Source organism: Perognathus longimembris, chromosome 16 (assembly GCF_023159225.1).
Source record: "Perognathus longimembris pacificus isolate PPM17 chromosome 16, ASM2315922v1, whole genome shotgun sequence".
Taxonomy (NCBI): domain Eukaryota; kingdom Metazoa; phylum Chordata; class Mammalia; order Rodentia; family Heteromyidae; genus Perognathus; species Perognathus longimembris.
In genome coordinates, this window is record NC_063176.1 from 36,532,295 (window position 1) to 36,538,813 (window position 6,519).

Genomic DNA, 6,519 nt, shown 5'->3' on the forward strand with positions numbered 1-6,519 from the left:
CCAAATTTCAGGCTTAGCTTGAGCTCAGTTATTGCCTGGCTCCTAGGTTCAACTCAACTGAGCTTTAGTGTCCTGACAAGCTTTGTTGCATCTACCCAGGTCCTCATTGTAGCCAGAATGCACTGAACCTTAACTTCTCCAGCTACATGTTGCAGAGCTCCTATCTGACCTTGAAGACCAATGCTTGACCTCTGCTTGGTTCTGCCCAGACAGTTCTAACATGCTAGTTTAAAGCTAGTCTTTTGTCAAACTAGTATTTGGAACTGTTTGTCACATGTTTGTTGCTAGGACTACAGTAGCATTTTCTCAGGCCTTGACTCCAAAGCAAAAGACTGCATGTGTTCCAACACAGCACAGAGTGCTCTAGATAACTTGAACCTGCTGATGTGAATTCTTGTGAGGGAATTGGCAATGTGTTCATCCCCTAGATTTGTTTTAGATCTTCAAGTGTTTTTAAAACTCTGACACAAACAATTGAGGGTCTTTCAGGCTAGCTTTGGGTATGCTGTTTGTAGTTACCTCAATTGGGTGATCAACTTGGCTTCAGGTGTGTTAGGGAGATGGAAGCTTAAAGGTAGAAGAGGGAAGTGGGTTTCAAATGTATTCCAAGTGCACCATCAAGTAATGAAAATGAGTACTTGATGTGTGTCTCTGCAGCAACCTAAGGTGTCCTCTGATGCTGTCCATGCCAACAGGCTAGACGAGAGTTGTGTGACAGGTGTATGGTCTTGGAGGCTTTAGGTTGGACAGAAAGGAGAACTAGATGGTTCTGAATGGTTATTCAAGGTCCATTCACTCACTTCCTCACTTTCAGCCCTCCCATTATGTTCTTAAGCTTCATTGAAATAAGTTTTTCTGTTCTCTGACCTGAGCCGCTTCCTTCCCCCCATGTAAGGCCCAGTGCCAGGTGCTAGCAAGATCAACAGGGAGCTAGGTGTGGGTACTGTTCCTTGGGCGCTGCAGGCTTGCTGCGTTGACTGGTCCTTGTGGCAGGAATGCCGCTATAGTGTGGAGACCTTCTGTCACTGTCTTCTCACAGCTTTTGGAAATTCATTTCCCCTCTCCTTCCCACTTCATCCTTACTCCTTGTAGGTGAACTCAGGTGCAAATCATTCAGTCCCTATCTTCATCTCCAGATGGCCTGGTGTGGGCTGCCTCTCCACAGCCAGTCTCTTGCTATAGAGGGTGTGTAGCTTGTGGTGGAAAATGTCTCCTCACTGACCAGAATAATACATACAAGGGCTTTGTTCTTGAAGATCTGCTTGGTAGTACTCACTCTAGCCTAAATTGGATGGAGGGACAATCTAAGGTGAGACAGAGGGTAGGGTGTGGAGTTACTCGCCTAGGGCCAAATTAGGTTCAAGATGCTCACCTGAAAATGGAAACAAGGTTTTTGTCTTCTGTTTTTGTTTTCTTTGTGTTCTGTATGTTTACACGACCTTGGGATGGTGAGGGGAGGCACAGAGGGTGAACAATTGTAGCAGTGGTACTCAGTGTCCACTATCTGAAAATGAACTATACATCTTATGGGTGGGATGGGAGGGGAAAACTGGGAGAGAGGGAGGGAAGGGGTGACATTGTCCAAAAAGGAATGAACTCTTTGCCTGACTTATGTAACTGTAACCCCTCTGTACATTACCTTGATAATAAAAAAAATTAAAGGTTAAACAAAAAGATACCTGAGAATCTGGGGGGTGGGATTACCTCCTGTAAGGGCAAAACTACTGAAGAGCTGGGCTCTGCTACTTGGCTGCCTGCCTGCCCTCATTGAAGGGACTGGTTAGGAAATCTCTAACCTGTATAAATCTACCTAAAAGCATTAACCTCTGGGTTCTAAATTCTTTAGCGGAAACAATTGGTGACTTTTTGGCAAACTCAGTATATAGAATCTAAAGGGAGGGATTTCATTGTGGTATTTCTATACATATCTCCTAGCATCTGAAATTCTATTTCAAATCCCCCTTGCTAACCTGAGTACAATTCGTTTGACCTTTCTCCCTTTAATGCACCAAATTTATCATGTTCCCCCTTTCACCCTGCATTTTCTCCTACCTCCTGCTGGCTACCCTCAAATAGTCCATTTACTCTTCCGGCCCTCTTTCAGATTCTAGATTTTGCCGAAGAGAAATTAGTTGTCTGATCTCACTTCAATATGTAATCTACTTTTGGGAAATGTTCGCTAGTCCTGACAGAAGTGGTTACTGCATCCTTCCTGGGGATTCTGCATAAACTTTTCAGTTGAGCAGCCCACTGTGGAATTGGCTCATGAAAGCAAGTGAAGCTCCCACACCTGCAGACAGTGCTACACTGGCTTGTAATTTTCTGTGGGTTAAGGAGCCGCCCCCATAAGTTCCTTTTGAGTATGAGTGCACTTTGTGTAGTAAATCTACTTCTAAGAACATACTTCTGGCAATATCAAGACTGTCACACAGTGGAGGAAACACTGCCTATTGAAGTTACTTACCTATCTTTAACTTGTCACTCCATAGGCAGCTAAACATTATCTGAAGATGGACGCAGTGTGCATGATTCAGCAAAGAGCTAACCGGTTGGAGGTGACGAATCTTATTTAATAGGCTTTGAGATCTAGGCCAGTATTCTATACTGGTTCATTCAAAACCTCTTCTACTACTACTAGGGATATCTTGTTATTCTTATCCCTAGCCATTTCCTCTTGCATGTTGAGCTTCCATGAGTGGGAGGTTGCAACAGCTTTTCCTGTATTCCCATGCACTGTGAAAGACTGCATGCTAGTGTGTCACATCCAGGTAGTAGAGTCCTGCTTTGTCCACTTCTGGTGGTATTTATGCTTCATCTTGGAGAAGCTCAGAGTCTTCTTCCCTCAGACCATTGAGTACTTTGTTGGTTAGGCACTGGCTGTATGTTCTTGGTCCTCTCTACATTAGAGGCCTGGGATGGATTCAAAAGCCATTAACTACAATCAGGATTCGAGCTTGGGTCTTCCACCTTCATAGCCCAAACTGCTGTCCTTAACACACAGTAGGGATTAGAATTTACAAACCTTGGGTGTTAGTAGAATAGTAATTGCCTTCCACTGAGTAGAAGCCAGAGGATTTTTGCCTAACCCAATTCAAGCATGGGCTTAGAAGCTCTCCAATTGAAAAGCTTTGTTTGGACAAATATTCAAATAACCCTTGCTTCTTCTTCCCTTCCACAATTAAGCCAAAGACATTTATCATGTGCTATCCTATTTTGTGTGGCCAGTGTGATCTCAGCTATGGACACAGTGGGGTGACACAGTGGGGTCTGGACTATCTGTCCATTGGGTGGAGTCTTGGTTCTCTTGACACTGTCCTGTGTTGCAGCAGGCTCTGGTCTGATGTGCATGCTAGAATCCATTACTGATGACAGTCTCTAGTCAATGGGAGTTCTGCCTTTCACAGTCTCCCTGTGTATACCTCTGGTCTTTGCTCATTGTTCTCATCACCCCTTGGCTCCCTTGTCTGTCCCTGGTGCTTGAAGAGCCTCTATTCCATACCTCATGTGCTTAGGCTTAAGTCTTTAGTAGAACTAGATCCAGTCCTTATTCCCAAGTATTAAAGGGAATTATGAGGTTTCAGGGAGAAGATCCTGAAACATATAAGAATCCCTTAGCCTCTGCCAGCACCTGTCAGCATAGAACACTGCCTGGCCTCCTTAAAGCCCTTAGGGTTGCTTCAGACATACCTTTTTTCCCCCCTCTCCATAGTGTGTATCTGTGAATATGGATAGAGGCCTAGCACCTTTCTGAAGCATAGATCATGTAGATTGGCAGTGTGTGCCACTTTGTTTCCATGGAGAGGGAGGCCAAGTAGCTGAACATTTTTTTTTCTTTTCCTCCTGAGAAATTGGGTGGAATGAACTGATCCCTAGGTGGGTCTACCATGAAAGACCTCACACATTTGTGGGCTTGTCGAGTCAAGAAGACTTAAGAGACAGGGAAGTCTTTCACAACATTAACATTTCTTCAAGGAAGCCGAGAAATTTGCAAGGTTCAGGTGCCATCTTAATTTCCAGCCTTTTAAGCCTGATACAGGCCAAAGGTCTTCTAAGCTTAGTATGCCTTTAAAAAATCTTTCCTAGCAGCTTGGAGTGTGGCTTAGTACTTGCGTACTTGACTAGCATGCAGAAAGCCCTGTTCTTGATTCCCCAGTACCACATAAGTAGAAGAAGGTGGAAGTGACTCTGTGGATCAAGTAGTCGAGCACTAGCCTTGATCACAGAGGCTCAGGGACACAGCCCAGGCCCTCAGTTCCAGCCACTGTACCAGCCAAAAATTGTTCCTAGTAGTCACAAAAGTGCTAACTCGGGCCAACGCCAATATAGCTATCACAAGGACTAAGGGTGGTCCAGTGCAATCTTGGCTGCTTGAACTAAAACATTCTCTCTCGACAGAGGGTCATGATGCTCCTATCACGTGAAATTAAAACTCGGTGGAAGCTACTAAACACATGTTTTGAGAACTTTGGTTTACAAGCCCTTTTCCTATCCTGCAACTTCTAGTTATTACATTGAAGACTAGAGCTGCAGACTGGAACACAGGAAATTGAGGGGCACATTTCCCCCTTGCTAGCAGAATGGTGGCAGAGTTGTTTGTGGCCTGAACAGGGTCATCATCAAGGGACAGGTTCACAGGGAGCTTGAGAATTCAGGGAAGTGCATGATACAGCTCTAGTAACCCAATGTCCAAGTGCCTGCCACTGCCTCTAGGAATTCATAGGAGCCCATTACACAGATCTGCAGGTGGAGTTTCACCTCTAAGAGTTTTCACAGCAAGATGCCAAGATAACACCGGCTAGCCTCAGTATCCATTGTTCAAGATCAATCAGTGGGAGCCTATACTCTTGTGTTGGGCCAAAGGTTCACTAAAGGGATGATTGTGGGATGGCGCTCCATGGCGGTTCCAGACTTCAGAGAGAAACAGAAGTTTTCAGCACCCACGGTGGCCATTTGAACATGCCTACAATGCTCACACACAGCACCTCACGGTACATGGCAACCTGTAAAATAGCCACAGGAGCCTTTTGCTTCATTGCCAGTTACTTGGGCATTTTCTCTGACCTTGGACACTGGACAGACTGATGCAGTACTGTGTGGCCAGAGGATGGTATGGATTCTATGGGGTGCTGCTTTCTCCGTGCACCTTACGATGGAGCCTAGTTCTGGTTGGGGAGCCTGGTTCAGGTTGCTTGTGCCCAATTCTGTACAGGGAAAACATAAGTCTTGTTCTCAGTTTTGTTTTCTGAATAGTGGCTTGAAAGGGGATTTTCAATTTGAGGTTGGGGATAGATGAATTCAGATGGTGGTGGTTTGTGATCTATTAATATTGGGAACATGGTATCTAATTTTTGGTTGCGGCCTATATTTACAAATATTAGAAAAATACAATGAACTGTCTCAATTCAGAGAAACCTTTTCTTAGAAGACATGTGTGACACCACACAGCTTTTGAATATACAATTGATACGTATATATAATATACATTATTTCTACTTACACATTCTCAAGTGGAAAAGTAGCAAAGTGGGCAGTGCCCTTGCTTTCCTGCCTTGGAAGTAAATTTCTACGAACAACTTATAAAGAGGAAACCTATAGAAATGCTACAGAACCTAGTTTAGACATATATACATGGGTGAGAAAAACTCTTTTCTATCAAAGTGTATTGCTTAAAAGTTACTGCTTTGGCCTGGTGTCTTGGGTCTTTAGGAAAACTGGAACTGCTTTTTGATAAAGGATTTGTGAAATGTAAGGTTTCACAAGATGGGGTTATGCCACACCCTAGATTGTTCAAGAAATAACAGGACTTGGGCATATTTTAAGCTAGCCAATCATAAGCAGAGCAGATTGTAAACCTGAGCTCAACAATCTGAGCAGAGGGACAGCGTCTGCTCCTGTGTTGGGGACAAATAGCAGGCAGAATGCTTGCTCTGTGAGCTTCCTTGACCGATGTTTGGCTAGCGTGCACCCTTGTGTTTGAAGTAAAATTTGCTTGGCTGAGAATTTATTTTTGTGTCAATCCTTGTGACTGCAATGTTTCTTGGAGAATGTATTTATAACACATGGTAGAATAAAGGAAGGCCTCTGTTACATAGGTGATAGTTCATAAAAGGAGCTACTGTTTGAATAAAAATGCAGATGATCAAAACCGCATGTGTGCTCCAAGGAGAAATCTGGGATTCTCATAGGAGATAGATCTACAAATATCTCGGCCTTTCCATAAAATTGGCACCCTTGAAAGTAGGTATAATCTTGTATGGAGGTAGGCAAACATACCCCCCAGATGAAGGGATTTTCCTGCATCCAGTTACTGGAATGTGGATCTGGTGCTAACTAGGGGGGCGGGTAGTGGAAATGCTAACAGGCAGCTGACAAAGCATTACTTTAAATGATGCAGAATTGGTAGTGATTGGATTCTTGTGACTGCAAAGGGAGGGCCTTGCCTAGCTAGATGGGCCCTGGTGATCTCTTTTTTTTATGAGGCTCTGCTGTAAGAGGCTGAGGCATGGCTGCTATGCAATA